The sequence below is a fragment of the Chiloscyllium plagiosum genome, unplaced genomic scaffold (assembly GCF_037043375.1).
Source record: "Chiloscyllium plagiosum isolate Xiang-an unplaced genomic scaffold, Cpla_swu_hap1 HiC_scaffold_51, whole genome shotgun sequence".
In the NCBI taxonomy this organism is placed as follows: domain Eukaryota; kingdom Metazoa; phylum Chordata; class Chondrichthyes; order Orectolobiformes; family Hemiscylliidae; genus Chiloscyllium; species Chiloscyllium plagiosum.
In genome coordinates this window covers 5,852,003-5,879,712 of record NW_028270189.1, presented here as the reverse complement: position 1 = coordinate 5,879,712, position 27,710 = coordinate 5,852,003, and positions in this window count along the sequence as shown.

Genomic DNA, 27,710 nt, shown 5'->3' with positions numbered 1-27,710 from the left:
ACAGACGTAAGACTGACGTGTCTGCAATTGCCAGGGATTTCCCGATTCCCCATCTTGAAAAGAGGGACAACGTTCGCCTCCTTTAAATCTTCCGCTGCGACTTCCATTGAGAGTGAAGCAGCAAACATCTTCGCCAGTAGCTTAGCAACCTCCGTTCTCGCTTCCCAGAGCAACTGAGGATAAATCTGGCCTGGCCCTGGGGACTTAGCAATCTTAATGTTTGCCAAAAATTCCTACACATCAACTTCATCAATCTTGATCTGTTGAAGCCTATTTCCCTGCTCCTCAAATTTCTCTTTCACAATAAGGTCCCTTTCATCAGTGAAAACTGAAGCAAAAACCTCATATAGACCTTCCCCTATCTACTCAGATTCCATGCACAAATTCCTTACGCTATGCCTGACCGGTCCTCCCCTCTCCCTGATCATTCTCTTATTCCTCATGTATGAGTAAAACGTCTTTGTGTTCTCCCTAATCCTGCCTGCCAAGCCTTTTTCTTGCCCTCCTGGCTCTCCACAGTCCATTTCTGAGATCCCATATAATAAGCCTGTCATCCTTGAACTTTTTTCTGGATCCTTGCTTCATCCACCTTACGTAAGCTGCCTTCTTCCTACAGACAAGAAGCGCCTATGTTCTTCTCATCCATGGCTCCTTAATTTACCGCTTCTTGGCTGTCTCAAAGAATCAAATTTGTGCATCATTTTAATTGCTGTTTAAAATGTCTCCACATATCTTTTGTGGCTTTTCTGTGGAACAATTGCTCCCAATCAGTACTTCCCAACTCCTGCCTGATAGCTTCATAATTTCCTTTTCTCCAATTGAATATCTCTGCTTGGGTTTGCTCCTTTCCCTCTCCAAGGCTATGGTAAAAGTGAGGCAGTTGTGGTCACTGTCACCAAAGCGTTCTCCCACCGCGACATCTACAACTTGTCCCAACTCAATGCCGAGCCCAAATCCAAAATGACCTCTACACTCGTCGGCCTATCTACGTACTGAGGAAGGAAGCCCTCCTGAACACGGCTGACAAAAACGGCTCCATCCAAACCATCTCCACGAAGGAGGTTCCAGGCAACATTGGGAAAGTTGAAGTCACAACTTTTTTTGGACTTTGGAGCCATTTATTGTTCCCCACAGGGTCTCACATTGGAGCACCCTGGCTCGAATTTGCACATTTTGCAGGCAGCAATAACCGGTCTGTCACTTCCATCCTCCTCCACTCCTTCCCTTTACGCTTGATCAGTCCCGGCTGTCCTAGTACGTGCTTATCTTTTTCCCTTCCTTCCATCTTTAATATGCGCTACACTCTCTCCAATCACGGCCTTCCTTCGCTGGATCCTTCCAATCGGCTGTTTCCTATGCAACCTCCACTGCACTGTGACGTACCTTGTCCACCCCGACACATGATACTCCCCTCTTTCGGACCCCTACCACATTCGCCCTTGGCACTGAAATTGACTGTTTTTTAATTATGTTGGAGAAGATGGCTTAGCAGCAGATGTTCTCCTCACTGCCGACCAGGAACTGTTTTCCGCTCCAATAGACAATAGACAATAGGTGCAGGAGTAGGCCATTCAGCCCTTCGAGCCTGCACAACCATTCAATATAATTATGGCTGATCATTCCTAATCAGTATCCTGTTCCTGCCTTATCTCCATAACCCTTGATTCCACTATCTTTGAGAGCTCTATCCAACTCCTTCTTAAATGAATCCAGAGAGTAGGCCTCCACTGCCCTCTGGGGCAGAGCATTCCACACAGCCACCACTCTCTGGGTGTAGATGTTTCTCCTGAGTTCTGTCCTAAATGGTCTACCCCGTATTTTTAAGCTGTGTCCTCTGGTTTGGCACTCACCATCAGTGGAAATATGTTTCCTACTGCCAGAGTGTCCAATCCTTTCATAATCTTATACGTCTCAATCAGATCCCCTCTCAATCTTCGAAACTCAAGGGTATACAAGCCCAGTCGCTTCAGTCTTTCAGTGTAAGGTAATCCTGCCATTCCAGGAATTGACCTCGTGAACTTACGCCACACTCCCTCAATAGCCAGAATGCCTTTTCTCAAATTTGGAGACCAGAACTGCACACAGTACTCCAGGTGTGGTCTCACCAGGGCTCTGTACAGCTGCAGAAGCACCTCTTTGCTCCTATACTCAATTCCTCTTGTTATGAAGGCCAGCATGCTATTAGCCTTCTTCACTACCTGCTGTACCTGCATGCTTGCCTTCATTGACTGGTGTACAAGAACACCCAGATCTCTCTGTACTGCCCCTTTACATAAATTGATTCCATTGAGGTAGTAGTCTGCCTTCCTGTTCTTGCTACCGAAGTGGATAACCATACATTTATCCACATTAAACTGCATCTGCCATGCATCTGCCCACTCACCTAACTTGTCCAGGTCACCCTGTAATCTCCTAACATCCTCATCACTTTTCACCCTGCCACCCAGCTTTGTATCATCAGCAAATTTGCTAATGTTATTGCTGATACCATCTTCTATATTATTAACATATATTTTAAAAAGCTGTGGTCCCATCACAGATCCATGCGGTACCCCACTGGTCACTGCCTGCTGTTTGTCATTTTTATAAATGACCTGGAGGAGGGGTTAGAAGGTTGAGTGAGCAAGTTTGCGGATGATACGAAAGTCGGAGGAGTTGTAGACAGTGAGGAAGGACGTGGCAGGTTACAGCGGGATATAGATAAGCTGCAGAACTGGGCAGAAAGGTGGCAAATGGAGTTCAATGTAGCTAAGTGTGAGGTGATTCACTTTAGTAAGAGTAACAAAAAGATGGGGTACTGGGCTAATGGTCTGATACTTGGTAGTGTGGAGGAGCAGAGGGATCTTGGTGCCCATGTACACAGATCTTTGAAAGTTGCCACCCAGGTAAATAGTGCGGTGAAGAAGGCATATGGCGTACTGGCTTTTATTGGTAGAGGAATTGAGTTCCGGAGCCCTGAGGTCATGTTGCAGTTGTATAAGACTCTGGTGCGGCCGCATCTGGAGTATTGTGTGCAGTTTTGGTCGCCATACTATAGGAAGGATGTGGAGGCACTGGAACGGGTGCAGAGGAGGTTTATCAGGATGTTGCCTGGTATGGTAGAAAGATCGTATGAGGAGAGGCTGAGGCACTTGGGGTTGTTTTCATTGGAGAAAAGAAGGTTTAGGGGTGACTTGATAGAGGTGTACAAGATGATTAGGGGTTTAGATAGGGTCGACAGTGAGAATCTTTTTCCACGTATGGAGTCAGCTATTAAAGGGGGCATAGCTTTAAATTAAGGGGGGGGGGTAGGTATAAGACAGATGTGGGCATTGGATAGGCATATGGAGGATAGTGGGCTCGTGTAGGTTAGGTGGGCTTGGATCGGCGCAACATCGAGGGCCGAAGGGCCTGTACTGCGCTGTATTCTTCTATGTTCTATGTTCTATTCCGAAATGGAGCCGTTTATCACTACCCTTTGTTTCCTATTAGCCAACCAATTTTCAATCCAATCTAGTACTTTGCCCCCAATACCATGCAGCCTAATTTTACTCACTAACCTCCTGTGTGGGACTTTATCCAGTCCAGCCTTCACTCCCCAGGTCTCAATTGTGGTGAACGTCCCATCAAACCCCCACGTTATTGGGTCCATGGTGGACAGACTCAGAAATTCGCTGAAGGAATTTTGACCCCTGAACTCGGCAGAACGTAACTCCTTAAAAATTGCCGATTTGGGACAGGAGCAGTTGTGTATTCGCTGTGGCACCTCTTCCGTGTCCACGACTTTTACCTCAAAACAACGCCGCCCTCTCCTGCTTCTGACAACTCTTCATTGCTTGATGTTCTGCCTGGACATCATTATGGCCACGGCACTCTAATCATGCAGGTGAAGTTGTGTTGGCCCAACTACACGCAGTTGTTGTGAAACTTCTGCCAACCATATGGCATTCCAGTTTGTCAGCTGCTGCCACTGAAGGGATAAGACCTGTTTTTGATTCTCTTATGCAACAAGACATTCTGGTCTCTACAGTTAGCCCTTGCGTCACGCCCATCCTTCCTGTTCGTGGGTCAGGCAAACAGGAGATCTGTGCAGGACCTGAGGGCAATTAAGCCAAAGTTGTACAGTGTCTCCCCGTCGTGCTAGATAACAACGTTATCCTTACCAGCCTTCCCACTACTGCTAACTAATTTTCCGTCATGGACCTCTACCCAGCCTTTTCTCCATCAAAATGTACCCTGATAATCAATAGTTTGTGCCATTCCTTATGGCGGTCGGCAATATACATGAACACGGCCTCCCTAAGGGTAGACGGCGAGTTCCACTCTGTATGCATCTGCAGTGCTCCGGAACCTGAAAGAACTACACCTGCCATATAATCGCATTCCGGTTCAGTCGGCTGACGATTTGTTCGGGGTTTCTGTTTCACCTGACGCCTATATGTAAGACACTGTGGCTGTGGCTGCTGTCTAGCTCAAGATTGATATAAAAACTCAATTAAAAAGATGCAGCTTTTCCAAAAGTCAGTACAGTATTTGAGCTATGAACATTTGCACAGTCTCAGAACATTATCTCAGGATCACTTTGCTACCATCATTAATATCGCTCCTCCCACTTCATGCATTGAACTTTTGCCTTTCATGAGCATGGAGAATTCATGTCGACACTGGATATCTGACTTTCGCATCATTGACACGCCTCTCTGCAAAGTTTCTTCAACGAAGCAGCCAACCCAGGGGACATGGGCGCCTGATATGACACCAATCTTTGCCGAAGTCAAACAGTCCTTGACTACAGCGCCTGCTCTGGGCTCACCGAACCAAACGCTGTCATTTCAACTTTACACTACTGAAAAGGAGGGATATGCATCCACAATTCTGAAACAGAGGCATGAGGACCTCTGATGCCTGATAGCCTTTTACCACCTACAATTGTGACTTGTTGTGAGGGGAATGCAGACCTTTTAACTGGCTATGACGGACGCCGCTGTAAAGATAGAAATATCCACCTCTATGGTGATGGATTATTCTTGCACTGTTTTCTTGCCTCAATCGCCTTCTTTGCTGCTAAATTCAGCAGAGACCTAACATTTTACAGTGTCAAGAAAAACTGGCTCTGAGGTCGTTCTACTATCCCGCACGAACCTTACACTTCAACATGCCCCCGCGCTGAACACAGCTGCCCTTCTCCTGAAACACATGATTCCCCGGAGGCATGCTCTTTGCCCATGCTTTGCCAAACGTTCTTTTGTTCATGTACCAGATGTCTTTTAAATAACTTACCTTAATGCACATCTACCACTTATGGAGAACGTTCATCCACTCAAACACCACACGCTGTGTAGTTGGAAAATGCTCCTAATTGGTCCTCATCAAGTTTACTCGAGAACTCTGTGGAAAGTGATTGCTGAGCTCCTTGCTGAGATATTTATTTCATTAACACCCACAGGTGAGTTGCCAGAAAATTAGAGGTTAACTAATGTGGTGTCATTATTGAAGAAAATGTGAAGGAAACATTAGACAACAATGGGCTGATGAGCCTGACATTACTATTGGGCAAGATGTTGGAGGTAATTCTGTGGGACGGCATTGAAATGCGATTAGAAAGTCAAGGACTGATTCGGAATAGTCAACGTTGCTTTGTGCGTCGTAAATCAAATGTACAACATTGGATGTGATCTGTAACGACTTCAGAAAGGTATTCCCGAAACTTCCTCATGGTAGACTGGTTAGCAAAGTTAAATTGCATTGAATACAGGAAGAACTACCTATTTGGATACTGGAATATCTTGTAAGTAGGAGATCAACGTTGGTGGCAGAGGGTTGTTTTACGGGATTGTGGCCTATGACTAGTGGTGTGCCACAAGGTTCGGTGCTTGGTCCTTTTTTTGTCATTTAGATACATGATTTGGTTGTGAACATAAGAGTGATGGTTAATAGGATTACAGATGAAACCAGAATTGGAGTTGCAATAGACGGATTACACCAGAGTAGAACAGGATCTTGCTCAGATGGGCCAATGGGCTGAGGAACAGCAAATAGTGTTTAATTGAGGTAATAGACAAGTGTTGCATTTTGGAGAGGCAAATCAAGGCAGAACTTATACACTTAGTCGTAACATCCTAGAGACTGTTGCTGAAAACAAGAGACCTTGGAGTGCAGTTTCTAGATTGCTTGAAATTGGAGCTGAAGGTTGACAGGATAGTGAAGAAGGCGTTTGGCACGGTGGTATATAAAGGTCGGTGAATTGACCATAAACGTTGGGAGGTCATGTTCAGGCTAAACAGGACATTTGTCAGGCCACTTTCGGAAATCTGCTTTCAATTCTGATCCTCCCCCAGAGGAGAAATTTTGTGAAACTTTGAAGGGTTCAGAAATGATATTCAGGCATCTTACCAGAAAATTGGAGGTTAGTTAATGTGGTGTCATTATTGAAGAAAATGTGAAGGAAACATTTTCTGAAGGAAAATGTGAAGGAGCGTTTGAGGGAAAGTGCAAGGTGCGAATAGAATGGAGCTATTTTCCCTGGAGTGTTGGAACATGAGGGGTGTCCTTAGAGGTTTATACACTCACGACTGACATGGGTAGATTGAATAGCGAGGCTCTTTTCCACAAGTAGTGCAGACCAAACCTAGAGGACATAGGTTTAAGACGAGAGGGGAAAGATTTCAACGTGCTCTAAGGAGCATTGATTTATTGTAAGAGTAGCACGTCGACGGAACGAACTTGCAGAAGCAATGGTGGAGATTAGTACAATTACCATATTTAAAAGATAATCGGATTGGTATACGCGAAGGGAGAATTTAGAGAGATTTGGGACAAATGCTGGCAAATGGGACTAGATTAATTTAAGATATCTGAGCGGGATGGAGACGTTCGACTGAAGGGTCCGTTTCCATTCTGTACAGCTTAAGACTCCATTTCATTTATCATTTTTTTTACTCTCATCTTAAAACTGCCCCATAGCCATGAAAGCCTCTACGGTTGGAAAAAAAAGAAGACACCTGCCTCCAATGTTATCTGTTCACTGTTCACTCTTCACTGTTTTCGAAGCCTCTAAATTATCACCTCTTAACCCCTCAAATCCATTGGAAAAAGTCTCAGACAAACCAGCCGCTCAAATTATTCTTCCCTGCCAACATCCTGTTGACTCTATTCTGAACCGCCTCCAGATCAATAACATCCTCCCAATAAGAGGACAAGAACTGCACACATTACTCCAGAAAACCTCTCAAGAATGCTCTGTGCAACCTGGACATAACGCTCCAACTCTGTACTCACAGCTCTGACCAATGAAAGCGACTATGCTAATCATCTTCTGACCCACCCTGTCTACATGTGACGCAAACTTCAAATAGATTATGAACCTGAACCCCGAGGTCTATCTATTCTACAATCCTACCCATGGACTTCTAATTGTATACGTTCATCCCTTGTTTATTTTAGATAAAATGCAATATCTTGCGTTTATCCAAACTAATCCGCATCTGCCACTCCTAAGCGCTGCAAGTATTACTTAGTGTGGTACGGTGGCTCAGTGGTTAGCCCTGCTACCTTGCAGCCCCAGGAATCTGGGTTCAATTCCCGCCTCAGGCAACTGTCTGTGTGGAGTTTGCACAATCTCCCCGGGTCTGTGAGGGTTTCCCCTGGAACTGCGGTTTCCTCCCAAAAAGATGTGCATTCAGGTGAATTGGCAGGTGCATTAGTCAGAGGTGAATTTAGCAGAATGGGTCTGGGTGGGTTGCTCTTCGGTGGGTCGGGTGTGGACTTGTTATGCCGAAGGGCCTGTTTCCACACTGTAGGAAATCTAATCTAAAAACCCATTCCCTGCGCCCTTTAGTTTCAAAGGACGCTCCAACCTCCAGGTGACCTACAAAACCTGGCTTCCATTTTCACAAATACTCTGAGGTTGACTTGCCTTGTTCGGGTAGGATATCAGGGAGTGGTTTGCAGATTCAGGCAGTGCAGAGGACAGGTTAGAAAGTAAACAAAAACCTTGTGTCATTTCATGGTTTTAGGAAGAGATAATTTGCACATTACAGGCAGAAAATAGGGATAGATGCTTGTACCCATAAATTTTTTTCCTTTCTGGTGTTCAGTAAGTATACCTATTCGAGATCCCTCGGAGACTGTGTATCTGCTGGATTTCTTTCTATAATATTTCAGACTACAGATAATACCATTCTAAGCTGGAAATCATCGCCAAGCAATTAAAGATATTAGAACACATAAACTCAACATTCTTCATTGAGGCAGATTCCTTGTATCTTTTAACAATGCGTAATTCTTTTAACTGTGTAATTCACTAAAGTTAAACAGATGTCAATGAATCCATGTCGAGTTTCACGTTAGTTTAGGTCATGTGTAATGAACAACGCCCCTGCATCTGAACCAGACTGGATGTTCCAAATTGCTTAATTTACTCAAATTTCTGGCGTTTTATGCTCGTAAGGTATTGGGAATGTCTTCCAGAGAGTTCAGTGGAGGCTGGCTTTTTATCTGTTATGACCCCACACTACTGCCATACAACAGTAGCCTTTATTTTCCCCAACACCCATGTGCGTGTGTACATTTGAGACACAGTGCGAATACCAGATATGTAAACAGCTTTATTAATGCTCCACCACCAGAGAACACACCCATGCGGCCAAGGAACGAGTAAATGGTAAAGCCCCTTCGGGCAAAGTTTCTGTGAATGAAAATGTGAAGGAAGGGGAGGGATTGTATCACAGAAGAATTCCGATGTAGAGAACAGCCCATGTGTAGTTTTGAAATTAAATTGATTTAATTTTCATAACTGTCTTATTGGAAGAGTATGTTGTTACAGCATTGGAAGCTGGCAAACAGTTAAGGGAAAGGTAGGCTTCGAGTTGTGAATAGCTTTTCTGGGTGTTTGGTTTAAGTAACAGAAGTGTTTTCTGCTTTGTACTGACAATTTGGGGTTCGTCCAGATTTGGACAGGTTTGGACAGATTCAGTCTGAGATTTGAACAGACTTAAGGTGGAACAATAAGATTTCATGGACTCTTCATGTGGATGCACTGGTTACAAAGCCCCAACAACGTTCCTTCTCCCTCAGCAGTTGAAGAAACTTGGCATAACGCCAGATACACTTGCCAACTTTTACCGGTGCGCCATCGAGAGCATTCTGCCTCGATATATCACTACCTGGTATGGCAACTGTACCATTCAAGTTCGGAGACAGTGATAGAGAGGGGTGAACTCGGCCTGGACAATCATAAAGGACAACCTCCCATCAATAGAATCCATCTACCGGGCCCGCTATCAAGAAAAGGCCGCCAGCATTCTCAAAGATCCATCCTACCCTGGATGTTTGGGATGGATCTTTTGTACAACCTTTTACGACATCGACCATCGACGAGAACGTACAGAAGTCTGAATACACGCACCAGCCGGTATTGAAACAGTTTCTACCCTACTGTTGTTACAAAAATGAATATATTCACATGAATATATTAGAAGTTGCCTGTACCTGTATTTTTGTTATGCCGCTGTTTATCTATTTTTTACTTGTCTTCGCTATTTAATTATGGGATCCGCTGTATTATTCACAAGACAGATCTTTCCATTGTGCTTCGGTACACGGGAAAATAAATTCAATTTGATTCAATTCGGTTCATTTCAAAAACATTCAATCACTTGCCAATTAGTGTCCCAGATCTTTAAATAAAACGGGCATGAAGCAATTTGTTTAATTTCGGATATTTGCGTTTCGTTAAATTGAATGTGAGCGAAATGGCGTTTATATTGATAAAGATGTTTGAAGATGCTTCCCAAATTTGCCAAGGACGTTTAGAAGGGCGGGGGAAGGGCATACGTTTAGAATTAGCAAATAGGTTAGAATTGCGATTGACCAGGGACAAAAGGAAACCTAAAATTGGAATGGAGTTGGTCAAGCACGAAGGTGTATCAGAGAAACAGACAAACACAGTGGAGTTAGAAGATCTTAATTTACAATTAAAGCAAATGAGTTGAAAGGGAAAGAACAGCAATGAGAAAATAGAGAGTGAGAAAGCGAGAGAAAAGAAAAAGAGAGAGGAAATAAATGAAAGGTAGAGAAGATTCTCAGCTGGGCAGTGAGGGAGAGGGCAGAGAAAGAGAATAGAGAGAGAATTTAATCTACAGAACTTGCGAAAGAATCAGGAAAGTCAAGTTAACTGGGTGCTGATGAAGAAAGAAAGTAGTGATGGAAACAAACATCTTAAAACGTTGCTACATTTTGATGAGAAACATTTCGAAGCCTTTTTAATTTCATTTGAAAATTTGGCTAGGTAGATAGAGTGGTTAGAGAAGTTGTGGTTCATGCCAGTTCAGACTAAGCTGGTAGGCAGAGCAAGTGAGTTTTTATTTACAGAGCTGTCAGATGTGGCATCAAAAGATTATGTCGTTGTCAAACAGGCTATTTTGAGTTCTTATGAATTGGTATCAGAAGTGTACAGATAGCGGTATAGAAACTCAAAGAAAAAAGTCGCACTGATGCTGAGCTCGAAAAAAATGAAACATAGAAATTTTGATAAATACATGCAGTCCTTCGAAATACATAAGACGTATCAGACTTTAACAGAGAATATTCTACTGGGAGACTTTAAAAACTGACTTCCAGAGATAATATGAATTCATGTGGATGAAAAGAAGTTTAAAACGTGAGGAGAGCAGCAGAATCGACAGATGCATATGCAATGGTACATAAAGCAAAATGTAGATTCTGGCATGAATGTCATCCTTTGAGGGATAGAAATTTGGATAAGCCGAGATGCTACACTTCAAAAAAAAGGATTGAGCACGCTTCTAATAGTCTACCATAGTTGGAAAATGAAGTCCAAGATATTGAACATAAAACCTATAACAATACAGCGCAGAACAGGCTCTTCGGACCTCGATGTTGCGCCGGTCTGTGAACTATTCTCAGCTCGCCCCCCTACACTATCCCATCAGCGTCTATGTGCTTACCCAAGGATTGTTTCAATGCCCCTAATGTGGCTGAGTTAACTACATTGGCAGGTAGGGCATTCCACGCCCTTACCACTTTCTGAGTAAAGAACCAGCCTCTGACATCTGTCTTAAATCTATCACCCCTCAATTTGTAGTTATGCCCCCTCGTACAATCTGACGTAATCATCCTAGGAAAAAGGCGTTCACAGGCTACACTATCGAATCCTCTGACGATTTTGTATGTCTCTATCAAATCCCCTCTTACCCCTCTTCTTTCCAGTGACAACCGACCCAAGTCTACCAGCGTTTCCTCCCAAGAACTTTCCTCCAGACCAGGCAATATCCTGGTAAATCTCCTCGGCATCGTTTCCAATGCTTCCACATCCTTCCTGAAATATGGTGACCAGAACTGTACACAATATTCCAAGTGTGGCCGCACTAAAATTTAGTATAGTTGCTGGAACTCAAACCCTCTACCAATGAAACCTAACACATCGTATGTCTTCTTAACAGCACAAACAACCTGGCTGGCAACTTTCAGGGAGATATGTACATGAACTCCAACATGACTTTGTACATCCACACTATCAAAGAATCTTTCCATTGAGCCAATATTCTGCCTTCCTGTTACTCTTCCGAAAGTGCATCACCTCACATTTAGCTGCATTGAACTCCATTTGCCACCCCTCAGCCCAATTCTGCGGTTTATCCAAGTCCCTGCAATCTGCAACATTCTTGCAAACTGTCCACTACCCCACCGACTTTCGTGTTATCTGCAAATTTACTAATCTATTCACTTATGCCTGCGTCTCATTCATTTGTAAAAATGATAAACAGCAGTGATTCTAAAACAGGTCCTTGTGTCACACCACTCGCTGCCTTCTTCCATAAAGCTAGTTTCTATTCCAACTGCTAAATCACCTTCATTCCCAAGCCTCTGCAGTTTCTCCAACGGCCTACCATATGGAACCATAACAAAGGCTTTACTGAAGTCCATGTACACCACGTCAACTGTCCTACCCTCATTTACATGCTTGCTCACCTTTTCAAAACAATCAATAAGGTTTGTGAGACACGACCTGCCCTGCACGAATTCATGTTGACTATCTGAAATCTAATTGTTGTTTGCTAGATGATTATAAATCTTCTCTCTTATAATACGTTCCAAAAACCTTCCTACAGCAGAAGTAAGGCTCACTGGTCTATAATTACCTGGGTCATCTCTACTGCCCTTCTTGATCAAGGGCACAAAAGTTGCAATCCTCCAGTTATTTTTCATTGTCTAACTCTGTGGACAATGATAACTCAAACATCAAAGCCAATGGCTCTGCTATCTCCTTCCACTCTTCCCAGAGAATCCTCGGATAAATCCCATGGGGCCCAGGGGACTTGTTTACTTTCACCTCTTCTAGAATTGATAACACCAGTTCGTAACTCACCTCAATCGTTTCCAGTCTAATATATCATCCCTCAACATTCTCCTCTACAATATTCTCCTTTTCATGTGAGAAAACCGATGGGAAGTGTTCATTTAGCACCTCTACGATCTCCACCGGCTCCACATTCACCTTCCCACTTCTGTCTTTAACTGGCCCTATTCCTTCCCTCGTCATCCTTCCATTCTGTACATACCTAGAAGAAAGCTTTAGGGTTATTCTTCATTATATTTGCTAAAGACTGTTCGTGTGCTCACTTTGCTCTTATTTACTCTCTCTAGAAATCCTTCCTAGCTGATCTGGAACTCTCCATCACCTCACCTGAACCATCTTGCCTCATCAATACACAAACCACCTTCTTCTGCTTAACAAAAGATGCAATTTCTGTGTTAAACCACTGTTCCTTTACCTTATTATCCTCCCTGCCTGACAGGGACATACCTATCAAGGACTCGCAATATCGCTTCTTTAAAACAGCTCCACATTTCCATTGTATGCATTCCATGCATTTTGCTACCCCATTCTATACATCCTATTTCTTGCCTAGTTGCATTATAATTGCCCTTGCCCCACCGATAACTCTTAACCTGTGGCATGTACCCTTTCCATCACAAAACTAAATGTAACTGAATTATGGTCACACTGTCCGAAGTTCTTAACTACAACGACATTAAACACCTGGCCTGGTTCATTATCAAGCACCAGATCCAGTAAGGCCTCCCCTCTTGTCAGCCCTTTGGCATACGGTGTCAGAAAACCCTCATGCACACATCCTATCCATGCTGTAAGCAAAACTGCCTTGTTTTGGATAGTTTTGGCGCATTTCTGTGAGCCTTAAAACCTGTCCCTGTCATCCCTACTCTCATCCTCCTGTGCACTGCAACTACACCTCAGGTTCACACGCCCCTGCTGAGCTATTTTGAACCACCCGAATAGCACCAGCATATTTCCCACCCAGGAAAGACGGTGGGAAGAGGTGGAGGATTTCAGGTGTTTTCACTACACTGGTGTCGGACACATGAAATGACAGTGCTGATGGCTTAAGAAGGAAAAAGCATTTTTTTCTGCCAGAAGGCGGGACACGCAATGTCACAGTGCTGTTCGGTTAAGAAAAACACTTTGGTAAAAGATGTGTTAAGAAAGGCTAAGCCTTTAAGTCTTAAAGGCTAAGCAGTAGTGAATGTAATTAATTAAGAAAAATATCGGAGCTGCAGGACAGTACCCAGCCTAGACAGGGGCTGGGTAATGAATTAGTGTCCTACCTCTACAAAGACTTGAGCTTTTTTGGCAATATTTACAAAGGAAAACCGGGGGGGGGGGGGGGGGTAGGGGAGAAAGGAAAGAATGCTGCAATTTTGAGAGATAGGTATGTAATCAGTTACAAACAGTAAGGGATGAAAGTATATGCACACTTTCTGTCGTGTTACTAGAGAGAGTGGTAATTTCTGAAGAAAAGATGGACAGAAATTTAGTGACCCCCTTGTGTAAGATTAGATTGGAGTGTCAACTCAAGACTGGGGATGTAACAACGGTCGTAACTGACAAAGTGTCAGTTCCAGGAAAAACATTTTTTCTTTGCAGCGATTTAGCAGTATCAAAATTGATAGTGACAGCCCTGGTTCTTGAGAAGCCAGAGGAAGATCAGGGAACTGAGGAGTTTTTTTTCCATACTGTGTAGTTACAAGATCCCACGATCTTAAGTCACAGCAGAAGCAAAAACTAAAGAGAAAGACGAAGGAGTTGTAGTTCAGTTGGTGGACTCCTATTTGATGTAATCGTGCAGGAAAAACCTGAACAGGAAGAGCGTCAGGTAAAAGTGTTTGTTTTAGTTCGTAGGTATTAGTATCTGAAGAATATTGACAGCTGTTTAGAAACCGAAAGAAAAAGATCAAGTCACACTCATGTTGAGATCGACAGAATTAAACATAGAAATTCTGATAAATGCATCCAGGCCTCAAAATAGATAAGACCTATCAGGCTCTAACAGAGATAATTCTGCTGGACGTGTTAAAAAACTCACTTCCAGAGATGAACATGTGGATGAACAGAAGTTTAAGAAGTGAGAATACTGCGTAGTTACAAGATCCCACGATCCTAAGTTACAGCAAGAAGCCAAAACTAAGCAGAATGACGAAGGCGTTGTGGTTCAGTTAGCGAACTTCCACCTGGTGTAATGGTGCAGGAAAAGCCTGAACAAGAGAGGGTCAGGAAGACGTGTGCAGCCCTGAAAGGCCAATAAATTTACAACAAAAAGACGAGACGATTAAAGACATACCTATACCCTGAAAAGGCATCAGGATGTATTCCTGTGAGTAATTAACTTAAAGATAGAATCCCTGGATGGATATATGGCCCACGAGAGGTGAGTGCAGAGAATTCATCGGCAGAAGTGCACTAGATTGCGCTTCCGGTGGCATACAGACCGAAAGGATTACGTTTAGCATATGAATTATCAATAGCATGTCACTCAGGTGTGGGGAAGGATCTGGCTAAGGTACAAAAACATTCTATTAGTCTGAACTACACAAGGATGTCGTTAAATTGTGATGTACATGTCATAGGTTCCACATGGTTGATAAGCCACAGGCTGTAATGAAAACCAGCACCATTGTTTCCAATTTCCGCATTCAAAGTACCCCAGGATACTAAAACGTAATCAAGTGTGAATTTATTGTCAACATGAAATCAAAGAGGCGATCCGCTGTTGGGAATATAAAAATTAGGAATTCTGCAATTTGGAGAGAGCGAAACTGCCATTGAGGGAGACTCAAGAAATTTGGAAACGCTCTCAATGAAAGGTACCTTTTCATATGAAGCGTATTCATAATAAAATGAAAGAGGACGAAAAGGAAAATTTTCAGCTGGAAGAAGAAAGATACTGAAAAACAAACCCTCTGTGTGGTTCTGAAATGAAGTGGATGTAATTTTGTATGTGCCTTCGAGGAACAGCATATTGTTTATGTCTTGTAGGCTCGATAATTAGCAGTTAAGAGAAACGGGGGTTTAGAGTTTTAAATATTTGTTGCTTAAAGTTAACTTTCAGAGTTAAAAATAAATTGATATTATTGTCTTTAAATAGTGGATTTTGGGTGTTCTCCGTCACTTATATTTTATCAGAATACGAGGTGAGGTGGCTGTCCTGGATGCTTGCTTTAATTAACATACGAGTTCACCAATGTGTCGTAGTATTATTAAACAGTGGAGCAATTTCAAGGGGCCAAACAGCCTACTGATGAACGTTTTTCGCATGTTCCTATATTTGCAATGATCTATCGCTCTTCCTATTTCTGGGTGACAGACAGATGGAGTCAGACGGACCTGCTGGAGTTCCCGAGTCAGGGATCCTTTGGAATGAATGTCTTCAACTTGCCTTATGCATTCTGTTCAAGCGTTGTAGTGGTGTCCTCCTGCCCATTTCAATCAGGTTTGAGAAAATAAATGACCTCCAGCTCTTCCTGCGTCATGAGACAAAGGGACAGAATGGCCTTCAACTTCTCTTGTTCATTGATCTCTCTTGGGAGTAATTCTTCCTCCTCTTTTCAAGGTACATTCTCAAAAAAGTGAATGGCTTCTCTGCTTTTCATTATAATTCGACCAACAGACTGCTGAACCTCTCCTGCTCTAATGTTACATGTCCAGGATCTGAACTGACACTTGCTGGCACTGTTGAGATGCCAGAGGAACTGAATCCCTCCTCATCTTCCTGTTCAACAGCCTTAAGAAAGTGAATTGCTTCCTCCTTTTCGTTTACAACACACTCCAGAGCCTAAATGGCCTCTGGCTGCTCATCTGTAACATACGAGAGGATGAATGGGCTCCTCCTGACCCTCTGTAATAGACATGTGAGGTTGAATGACCTCATCGTTTCCTTTTGTAACGGGTCCTAGACATTAAATTACACGACAAACTGGGCATGATGAGCAACGTTAAACTGAATCTGATGAAGGGCCCTCCTTTCTCCGTTACAGAAAGACAAACAATGTAATGTACCCCAGGTGATGTCTCAGTAACACTTCTCTATGTTTAGAATGATTCCCTTCGCAAAATGTCCCAACATTCCAACTTTCCACCTTTTCCAGTTGTAGTAGGCAGTAATGGAATGAATGTCGACCTCATCCTATCCCTCTTTAACAGTCACATTGTGAGAGGATTACTTCCTCGTCTTCCTGAACAGCAGTGTTGAACTCTGAATGATCTATCAAGGTGTTGAAAGCATTTCCCAACGAGGCACTTAAAAATAGAAGCTGCATTACACAAAGATATAGAGCAACAAATATGTTACCCTCGTTTATGGTGTCCAACAATCTCGCCAGCAGTCCTATTATGCAGTTAGTCTGTTACGTTCGCCCTGTATCCTTTGATAAACGGGGGCACCATGCACAACCCAGCAGTGCTCTCGCACAAGTACATTTTCATGAAAGCCAGATTAAAATATTTAAAAGATTTGTGGTGCATATCTCAGCAACCCTCATATACTCCAACCAGACAGAGTAAATGTTCGGTGTTGTTCTGATATGGCAAGTAATGGAGGGAAGGTGTTAACTGGACCTGTTTGTTCGCATATTGTGATGATTGTCAGTCCCCATGGATTCTACTTATTCCAGTGGATGGTTTTCACGATTCAATGATAAATGTGTTCCATTCCATGTGTTATCTTATTGTACAAGCTGGAGCATCACCAGCAGCACAAACAACGATCAGCAGCTCAAGAGAGAGGGGGAGGCCAGATCAGAATCTGAGAGCAATACCCAGAAATGCTCGAACAATGGATCAGAATCTGAGAGCAAGAGACTTGAATGCAAACTTAACGGACAGGAGTTTATCCGGGGCTGTTTGGTATTTTTCTACATATTATGATCAAAAGCCATTATCATGGCGGATTGTAAATGCACTTTACATTATTCAATATTTTTATTATCCTATCTTGGCTTTCGTTGGTGTCCCTGGTAAGTTTCACGGTCCAGTCATTAATTCTATAAAAAACATTTAAACGTATGCTATTGTTCTTTTCATTTATTCTACAGTTCTTCCTGCTGCTGATTTTGTTTCACACTTCGAGAACGTGAAACATTAGGGAGGCTAAAACTAAGAGCAGGGAAAGAGGCAGAGGGACAGAAAGATTGACATTAAAGACAGTAAAGGAATTAATTAACTGAGAACATGTTGTGTTAACATGGGAAAACGACAGGGAAGTGGTAATAATTTGAGTTGTATGAACTTAAAGGGTTTGATCAACAGAATGAGAACATTGAATAAAGACATAGTCAGATCAGCTGAAATGGTTAGTTAGATCAAATGCTGAATCTGCCTCACAGAACCAGCCCACAAACCATCCATTGGGAGAAAATGACAGCCCACTTGGAAAGCTGTGGAGACGATACCAATTATTGTTTAGTAAACTGACAACCTGATTAGCGTTGAAAGCACTGAAAGCCATTGGCAGTATATTGGTACTATACTTGCAGTAGGTAAGTGCCTAGCACGAGGAAATTAACAGCCAATACTGCGAGTGACAGGAAATTGTGCTCCTACAAATGTATTTATCCATATCTTAAATCGATCAGAAAAAGAAAAGAACTTTGTCCATCTGTGGTAGTTATGATGAGGTGGTGGTAGATGTTAAAATCATTGTTTGAGGGAGAATAGGCACTTAGGAAATCAGTGGAAAACTGGCAGATGTCCACAAAATCTACAGAGAGAGAGAAAGAAAGAGAGAGAGAGAGAGAGAGAGATAGAGAGAGAGAGAGAGAGAGAGAGAGAGACTGGGGGACATTTCATGGTCAGATGAGATAACGTGTTTCAGAATATTAAAAGAAGGACATTGCCGGATTCATTGTGCACAAGAAATAAGGATGGATTAGATTTTGGTGTGAGTTCTGACTGAGCCCTGAATGGTCGATTCAAATTCAATTACGTAGGTTTGAAGCTGGGAGTGTCAGCAACAGACTATTAACATCATTAAGGCTGTATTCCATAGCTCAAGGTCTAAATAGCAAATACTAAAAGCCAGCGAAGTATATTCTGGAGGTATTGGTAGTCAAAATTATGAGAAGTCGATGTACGGAAGGAACTCTCAAAACAATTATGTTACAGTGTGACCATGCACAGGACATCATGTTGTTGAATACCTGCTGTCCTGTTTGCAGTCAGCCATTCCTAGTGACTTCGTGTCTCCACATCGAAAGAAAGGATAACATCTCGCATAAGGCACTCACTTGATAATTGTTTCAAAACACCCTCCAATTCACGCCTCCCTACCGCCAACCAACCATATTCAAATACACCGTGTGTTCTCAGACAAATGGAACCACTGGGGACATCCTGCAGCAGTTCGTCAGGGAGATAGAGAAACACTTCCACAATCTCAACACGTCAAAATGAATCTGCAGTACGCAGTTCCACGACGTCATGTAATCTCTCTCCATTTCAGTAACATGTTGCCTCCTATTTTTTCCTGAAAACCAAGTGACAGATATCATATCATATTATGTTTTGTCTCTCAAACTTATCTGTTGAATTTCCCTGTCCATATCCGTTTGCAAACCCCATACATTATCATGGTTGATTTCATCTTGACATCAGTTCAACTTTCCTGCCCAGTGTCCATAACCCTTCAATCACTCTATGCCCCTACATCCACTGCATTCTGGGATCGCAAATTCCACAGATTCAAAATCCGGTAAAACAAATATGTTCTAGAACATAGATAGAACATAGAACAATACAGCACAGAACAGGCCCTTCGGCCCACGATGTTGTGCCGAACTTCTAACCTAGATTAAGTACCCATCCATGTACCTATCCAAATGCCGCTTAAAGGTCGCCAATGATTCCGACTCTACCACTCCCACGGGCAGCGCATTCCATGCCCCCACCACTCTCTGGGTAAAGAACCCACCCTTGACATCACCCCTATACCTTCCACCCTTCACCTTAAATTTATGTCCCCTTGTAACACTCTGTTGTACCCGGGGAAAAAGTTTCTGACTGTCTACTCTATCTATTCCTCTGATCATCTTATAAACCTCTATCAAGTCACCCCTCATCCTTCGCCGTTCCAACGAGAAAAGGCCGAGAACTCTCAACCTATCCTCGTACGACTTCCTCTCCATTCCAGGCAACATCCTGGTAAATCTTCTCTGCACCCTCTCCAAAGCTTCCACATCTTTCCTAAAGTGAGGCGACCAGAACTGCACACAGTACTCCAACTGTGGCCTAACCAAAGTCCTGTACAGCTGCAACATCACTTCACGACTCTTGAATTCAATCCCTCTGCTAATGAACGATAATACTCAATAGGCCTTCTTACAAACTCTATCCACCTGAGTGGCAACCTTCAAAGATCTATGTACATAGACCCCAAGATCCCTCTCTTCCTCCACCTGACTTAGAACCCTACCATTAACCCTGTATTCCGCATTCTTATTTGTTCTTCCAAAATGGACAGCCTCACACTTGGCTGGGTTGAACTCCATCTGCCACTCCTCAGCCCAGCTCTGCATCATATCTAAGTCCCTTTGCAGCCGACAAGAGCCCTCCTCACTATCCACAACACCACCAATCTTCGTATAATCTGCAAATTTACTGACGCACCCTTCGAATCCCTCATCCAAGTCATTAATAAAAATTACAAACAGCAGAGGACCCAAAACTGATCCCTGCGGAACTCCACTTGTAACTGGGCTCCAGGCTGAATATTTACCATCTACCACCACTCTCTGACTTCGACTGGTTAGCCAGTTTTCTATCCAATTGGCCAAATTTCCCTCTATCCCATGCCTCCTGACTTTCCGCATAATCCTACCATGGGGAACCCTATCAAATGCCTTACTACAATCCATGTACACTACATCTACTGCTCTACCCTCATCCACATGCTTGGTCACCTCCTCAAAGAATTCAATAAGACTTGTAAGGCAAGACCTACCTTTCACAAATCCGTGCTGGCTGTCCCTAATCAAGCAGTGTCTTTCCAGATACTCATAAATGCTATCCCTCAGTCCCCTTTCCATTACATTGCCTACCACAGAAGTAAGACTAACTGGCCTGTAATTCCCGGAGTTATCCCTTTTCCCTTTTTTGAACAGGGGCACAACATTCGCCACTCTCCAGTCCCCTGGTACCACCTCCGTTGACAGTGAAGACGAAAAGATCAGTGCCAACGGCTTCGAAATTTCCTCTCTTGCTTCCTACATAATCCTAGGATATATCGCGTCAGGAGCGGGGGACTTGTCTATCCTCAAGTTGTTCAAAATGTCCAACACATCTTCCTTCCTAACAAGTATCTCCTCCAGCTTACCAGTCCGTTTCAACTCTCCTCTTCAACAATACGGTCCCTCTCGTTCGTAAATACAGAAGAAAAGTACTCATTCAAGACCTCTCCTATCTCTTCCGACTCAATACACAGTCTCCCACTACTGTCCTTGATCGGACCTACCCTCGTTCTCGTCATTCTCATGTTTCTCACATACGAATAAAATGGCTTTGTCCTATCCGCCAAAGATTTTTCATGCCCTCCCTTAGCTCTCCTAATGCTCTTTTTTCAGGTCCCTTCTGGCTATCCTGTATCCCTCCACTGCTCTGTCTGAACCCTGTTTCCTCAACCTTATGTAAGCCTCCTTCTTCCTCTTTACAAGACATTCAACCTCCCTCGTCAACCAAGGTTCCCTCACACGACCATCTCTTTCCTGCCTGACAGGTACATACATATCCAGGACACGTCGTATCTGTTCCTTGAAAAAGTTCCACATTTCCACCACATCCTTCCCTGACAGCCTATGCACCCAACTTATGCTCCTCAGATCCTGTTTTATAGCATTGTAATTACCCTTCCCCCAATTGTAAAACCTACCCTGTTGCACACACCTATCTCTCTCCATAACCAAGGTGAAAGTCACAGAATTGTGGTCACCATCACCAAAATGTTCACCCACTAACAAGTCCATCACTTCTCCCGGTTCGTTACCGAGTACCAAATCCAATATGGCCTCCCCTCTGGTCGGACAATCTACATACTGAGTTAGAAAAGCTTCCTGGACACACTGCACAAACACCGCCCCATCCAATCTACTTGATCTAAAGAGCTTCCAATCAATATTTAGGAAGTTGAAATCGCCCATGACTACTACCCTGTGGCTTCTGCACCTTTCCAAAATCTGTTTCCCAATCTGTTTCTCCACATCTCTGCTGCTATTGGGGAGCCTACAGTAAACACCCAACAAAGTAACTGCACCTTTCCTATTTCTGACTTCAGCCCATACTACCTCCAAAGGCAGATCCCCCTCAAACGTCCTTTCTGCAGCCGTTATTCCATTTCTAATTAGCAACGCCAACCCCCACCTTTTTTACTACCCTCCCTAATCTTACTGAAACATCTTAACCAGGAACCTCCAACAACCATTCCTGTTCCTCTTCTATCCACGTTTCTGTGATGGCCAAAACATCGCAGTCACAGGTACCGATCCACGCCTTAAGTTCACCCACCTTATTTCAGATACTCCTTGCGATGAAGTATACGCACTTGAGCCCATCTCTGTAACCGCAAGTATTCCCTGTCAGTGCTACATTCTCCACAGCCTCCCTACATTCTTGTACATCCTGACAAACAGCTAGCCTACTTGCTGGACTAGAAGTCTGTATCCCATCCCCCTGCCAAATTAGTTTAAACCCCCCGAAGAGTGCTAGCAAACCTACCCCCCAGGATATTGGTGCCCTTCTGGTTCAGGTGCAACCCGTCCTGCTTGGACAGGACCCACCTTCCCCAGAATGCAGTCCAATTATCCAAATACCTGAAGCCCTCCCTCATACACCATCCTTGCAGCCACGTGTTCAACGGCACTCTCTCCCTATTCCTTGCCTTACTGACACGTGGCACCGGCAACAACCCAGAGATGACGACTCTGTCTTTCCTAGCTTTTAGCTTCCAGCCGAACTCCCTGAGCTCTTGAATGACCTCCCCACCCCTCTTCCTACCTATGTCGTTGGTGCCAATGTGTACCACGACTTCTGGCTGCACACCCTCCCCCTTAAGGATTCTGAAGACACGGTCCGAGACATCTCGGACCCTGGCACCCGGGAGGCAACTAACCATCCGAGAGCCTCGCCCTTGTCCACACAACCGCCTATCCGTCCCTCTAACTAGAAAGTCTCCTATAACTAGCGCTCTCCTCCTCTCCCCCTTTCCCTTCTGAGTCTCAGAGACAGACCTCGTGCCACAGACCCGGTCACTGCAGCTTACCCCTGCTAGGCTGCAACCCCCAACAGTATCCAAAGCTGTATACTTATTGTTTACGACCACAGGGGATCTCTGCACTGCCTGCTGCCTCCCCTTCCCACCTCTAACTGTTACCCAGCTACCTCTGTTCTCCGGAGTAACTATGTCCCTGTAGCTTCTATCTATCACCCTCTCAGCCTCTTGAATAATCCTCAGATCATCCAACTCCAGTTCCAGTTCCCTAACTCGTTCTGTGAGGATCAGGATCTGACTGCATTTCCTGCAGACGAAGTCGGCAGGAGTATCGGTGGTCACCCCTACCTCAAACATCCTGCAGGAGGAACAGTCCACTGCCTGCGCTGCCTTTACTCTACACTTTGTCTCCAAAACAAGAACACTGAGTAGCTTACCTGTGGACTTTAAAGTTAGGATAGAGGAGAAGGATGGGAGGGTGGCCCTACTATGTAGGGCCTGGGGACTAGAACACGCCCACTCAAATATCTAGAACACACCCACTCACTTACCTTCCCGACCAGCTCTGCGCTCCAACCTCACTTCCGCCCAGCTCGCGCCGCTCTCTGCTGAGAAAAGACCGTTGGCGTCGAGGTAAGTTCTTTATATATCAATCACTTACCTTCTCGACCAGCTCTGCGCTCCAACCTCAATTCCGCCCAGCTCGCGCCGCTCTCTGCTGAGAAAAGACCGTTGGCGTCGAGGTAAGTTCTTTATGTATCAATCACTTACCTTCCCGACCAGCTCTGCGCTCCAACCTCACTTCCGCCCAGCTCGCGCCGCTCTCTGCTGAGAAAAGGAGATCTGTAACACCTTAGGAGATAGCATATATTTGAGTAATCATACAAATGCAGAACTACTCGACAGTTTGAATAACGCCTCCTATATTATGACCTGCAAATCTGTTCCGATAACCTCCAATCTAATCTCCTCATAACAGCCTGTGAGAGCCTCCCTCCTCTGTAACTCAACCAAAGCCCGTCAATCTTTCCCATCGTCTTCCTCAATAACGGTGTATCAACCGGTGCCCATTTTGTTCATCTAGCAATGACTAGTAAACAATCCATCTTGCTTCCCCTCGCAACTGCTCACAACAACCTGTGAACCCGTTACTATATGACCCCAGCAATAGCCTTTTGAACCCATACTAATTTTTTTTTTCTGCACGGAACAGCCTGCACATCTATCCCCTCTCTGTTCCCGTCGCAACCGCCAATGAAACCAGTGAACCGTCCCCCAGCAATGGCATTTCGAACACAACCCAACACTTTGTTTAACATCGCAGCGGCCTCTAGAAACGTGCCCACTCTGTTCCAAATGCAATGGCCTGTGAACCCCTTCCCCTCGCAACAGCCTGTGTAAACATGCCCACACTCTTCATGCAGAAACGACCTCTGGACAAATCCCCACTCTGTTCACCGCGCAACGACCTTTGAGACAATTATTTCTGTGTTCCTCTCGCAATGGCATGTGAACCCATTGTTTATCTATTACCCCAGCAACGACTTATTAAAACACTGTTTCTTGTTCCCCGAGCAACGTCCTGTGAAAACAACATTTCTCTGGTCCCCTCGCAACGGTTTGTTAAACCATTCTTTCTCTGCTTCCCTGGAAACATCTTGAGAGCTCACACTATATCTGTTCCTTCCAAATGGCTGGGGAAACCATCCTCACATTATTATTTAACAACGGTCTCTGAACCATCCCCTTCCTGTTGCGTTGTGAACCCAACGCCCATCTGTTTACTTAGCAACAGCCTGCGAACCTCCTTTCTTTATTCCCCTAAATTCGGTGTTTGAAACCAACTCCTCTCCGTAACTGTTACAATGCCATGTGAACCCATTCGCATTCTGCTCCCTGATCAACGGTGTTCTGAACCCATGTCTAATATGTTGCCAAAGCAAAGGTCTGTGAACCCATCCTTCACCTTGTTGCCTTAGCAATGATGTCTGCAACCATCTTCTGCCTGTTTCCCTCGTAACGACCTGAGACACCAACCCATAATGCCTTCATGTAGCCTGTGAACGCATCACCGCACCGTGTTACGGTAGCAAAAGGTTTAATGTCCATAGTGCGAGTTGCAATAATCAGAGGGAAATGTGTCTCGATGTGTTACTATTCGGAAGGTCAGCGTGGACGTGTTGGGCCGAAGAGCTTGTATCCACACTGTAGGGAATCTAACCTAAAATTCCCACTCTGATCCCTAATAAGACATGTGAACCCATCCCCAATCGGCTCCTCCAAAAAAAGGACGGTTAGAGAGAATTAGAGGCAAATAAATGTGGACAGCTTCAGGGAAGTGCGCGAGAGGGAGGTAAAGAGTGTGTAAGATGGAAAGAGAGCCAAGGTGAATGGGGAAGAAAGAACAATTATAAAAGACATAAATGGGCGAAAGAGGTGCGAGAGTGGGACGGATATATGGAGGGAGAGGAAGCAAGGGAGGGTGTTGAATTCTTTCTGGCCAGGTCGGTTTGGGTGACACCAGAGGCGTAAGCAAGAACAGATCGTCAATACCCTCCTCATGAGATCGACCACTGTGCCCTGCACTTCCATGAGGCACATATAATTAACATTTTTGTTCTTTACATTTCAAGAAAATCTCGAGAGGCAGACCTTGAGTATTGACTAGCTGTTTACAAGATATATCATGGGGAGACCACCATTCCACAATGTGGCTTGGTAACACTCCAAAGTACAGCAGAAAGTTATAAGGTTATATAAAAAACAATACAGCTAAGTCGTTAATTGCAAGGTTTCAGGATTGGTCCGAAGAGGCACCAAATGAATGTCAGTACTCGGGATCAACCCGAATTGATGCTCCCCATTCCTCAAATGGACAGGAATGAAAGTTAGCACCTGGCATTTGTGGAGAGAGGTGCTAAATGACAAGGAAAGGCGAATTGGAGCTAATTAAACATGCATACACATGCGACACATCAAAGTAAAAAAAGGAACGAGCAGGCAGGTTGAGACGCCTTGTAATAGATGAACTACAGATGTACATTGTATTATTAAGAGAGAGGCGCAAAGCTATGTGCGGGACGATGTCCGACAGTTTCTTACAGCTGCATGCTAAGTACTTCGTTCTGCTGGGCGATGATCACTTCAACAAATAATTCCACAACTGAAACGGAAGCCATGATTAAGGAAATGGTTTCCATAATCCTTCATTTTTCTTTTCGCCATCCGAGGAGCAGGTGAGGACCGTCAGCAAAAGGGGGACAGTATGCCGAGCCAGGGGGCAGTCTGAAGGGGGAAGGCTCAGAATCGGACAGGTAGGACTTAGAATCTGTGGTGACAGCGTTGTTAGGATCTGTAATCGGGGGTCAGTGCCAGGGCAGGGTTTGCTGTGAAGGGAATTTCGACCAGCTCGGCTGATAGCAAGACGGAGAGTAGCAACAGAAATCTAAAACGCCAGCAACACTCTTTCAGGAAATTGACCAGGAGCAGAGGACACCCAGAGGAACGACAAGGATTATAAAACCTTGGACGATGGTGCTTCCCAAAGAGGAGAAAGTGAGGACTGCAGATGCTGGAGATCAGAGCTGAAAATGTGTTGCTGGAAAAGCGCAGCAGGTCAGGCAGCATCCAAGGAACAGGAGAATCGACGTTTCGGGCATAAGCCCTTCTTCAGGAATGAGGAAATTGTGCCCAGCAGGCTAAGATAAAAGGTAAGGAGGAGGGACTTGGGGGAGGGGCGTTGGAAATGCGATAGGTGGGAGGAGGTCAAGGTGAGGGTGATAGGCCGGAGTGGGGTGGGGGCGGAGAGGTCAGGAAGAAGATTGCAGGTTAGGAAGGCAGTGCTGAGTTCGAGGGATTTGAATGAGACAAGGTGGGGGGAGGGGAAATGAGGAAACTGGAGAAATCTGAGTTCATCCCTTGTGGTTGTAGGATTCCTAGGCGGAAGATGAGGCGTTCTTCCTCCAACCATCGTGTTGCTATGGTCTGGCGATGGAGGAGTCCAAGGACCTGCATGTCCTTGGTGGAGTGGGAGAGAGAGTTGAAGTGTTGAGCCACGGGGTGGTTGGTTTGGTTGGTCCGGGTGTCCCAGAAGTTTTCTCTGAACCGTTCCGCAAGTAGGCGGCCTGTCTCCCCAATATAGAGGAGGCCACATTGGGTGCAGCAGATGCAATAGATGACTCCCACAGCTACCTAGACTACACCTTCTCCCACCCTGCCACCTGTAAAAACGCCATCCCATATTCCCAATTCCTTTGTCTCCGCAGCATCTGCTCCCAGGAGGACCAGTTCCAAATCGGTACAACCCGCATGGCCTCCTTCTTCAAGGACCGCAATTTCCCCCCCAGACGTGGTCGATGATGCCCTCCACCGCATCTCTTCCACTTCCCGCTCCTCCGCCCTTCAGCCCCGCCCCTCCAACCGCCACCAGGACAGAACCCCACTGGTCCTCACCTACCACCCCACCAACCTCCATGTACAGCGGATCATCCGCCGTCATTTCCGCCACCTCCAAACGGACCCCACCACCAGGGATATATTTCCCTCCCCTCCCTTATCAGCGTTCCGAAAAGACCACTCCCTCCGTGACTCCTTCGTCAGGTCACAACCCCCACCAACCCAACCTCCACTCACGGCACCTTCCCCTGCAACCGCAAGAAATGCAAAACTTGCGCCCACACCTCCCCCCTTACTTCCCTCCAAGGCCCCAAGGGATACTTCCATATCCGCCACAAATTCACCTGCACCTCCACACACATCATCTATTGCATCAGCTGCAAGGACGATGCAATATCATTCAAATGTCTCTTAAATGTTGCGATTGTACCAGCCTACATCACTTCCTCTGGCAGCTCATTCCAGACAGGTGCCACCGTCTGTGTGAAAACGTTGCCCCTAAGGTCTCTTTCGTATCTTTCCCGTCTCACCCAAAACCTATGCCCTCTAGTTCTAAACTCCCCGACCCCAGGGAAAAGACTTTGACTATTTTCCCTATCCATGCCCCTCATAATTTTGTAAACCTCTATAAGGTCACCCCTCAGGCACCAACACTCCAGGGAAAACAATTCCATTATGTTGGAGAAGACGGCTTAGCAGCAGAAGTTCTTTTCACTGCCGACCAGGAGCAGTTTTATTTTCCGCTCTAGTCCAGCCTTCACTCCC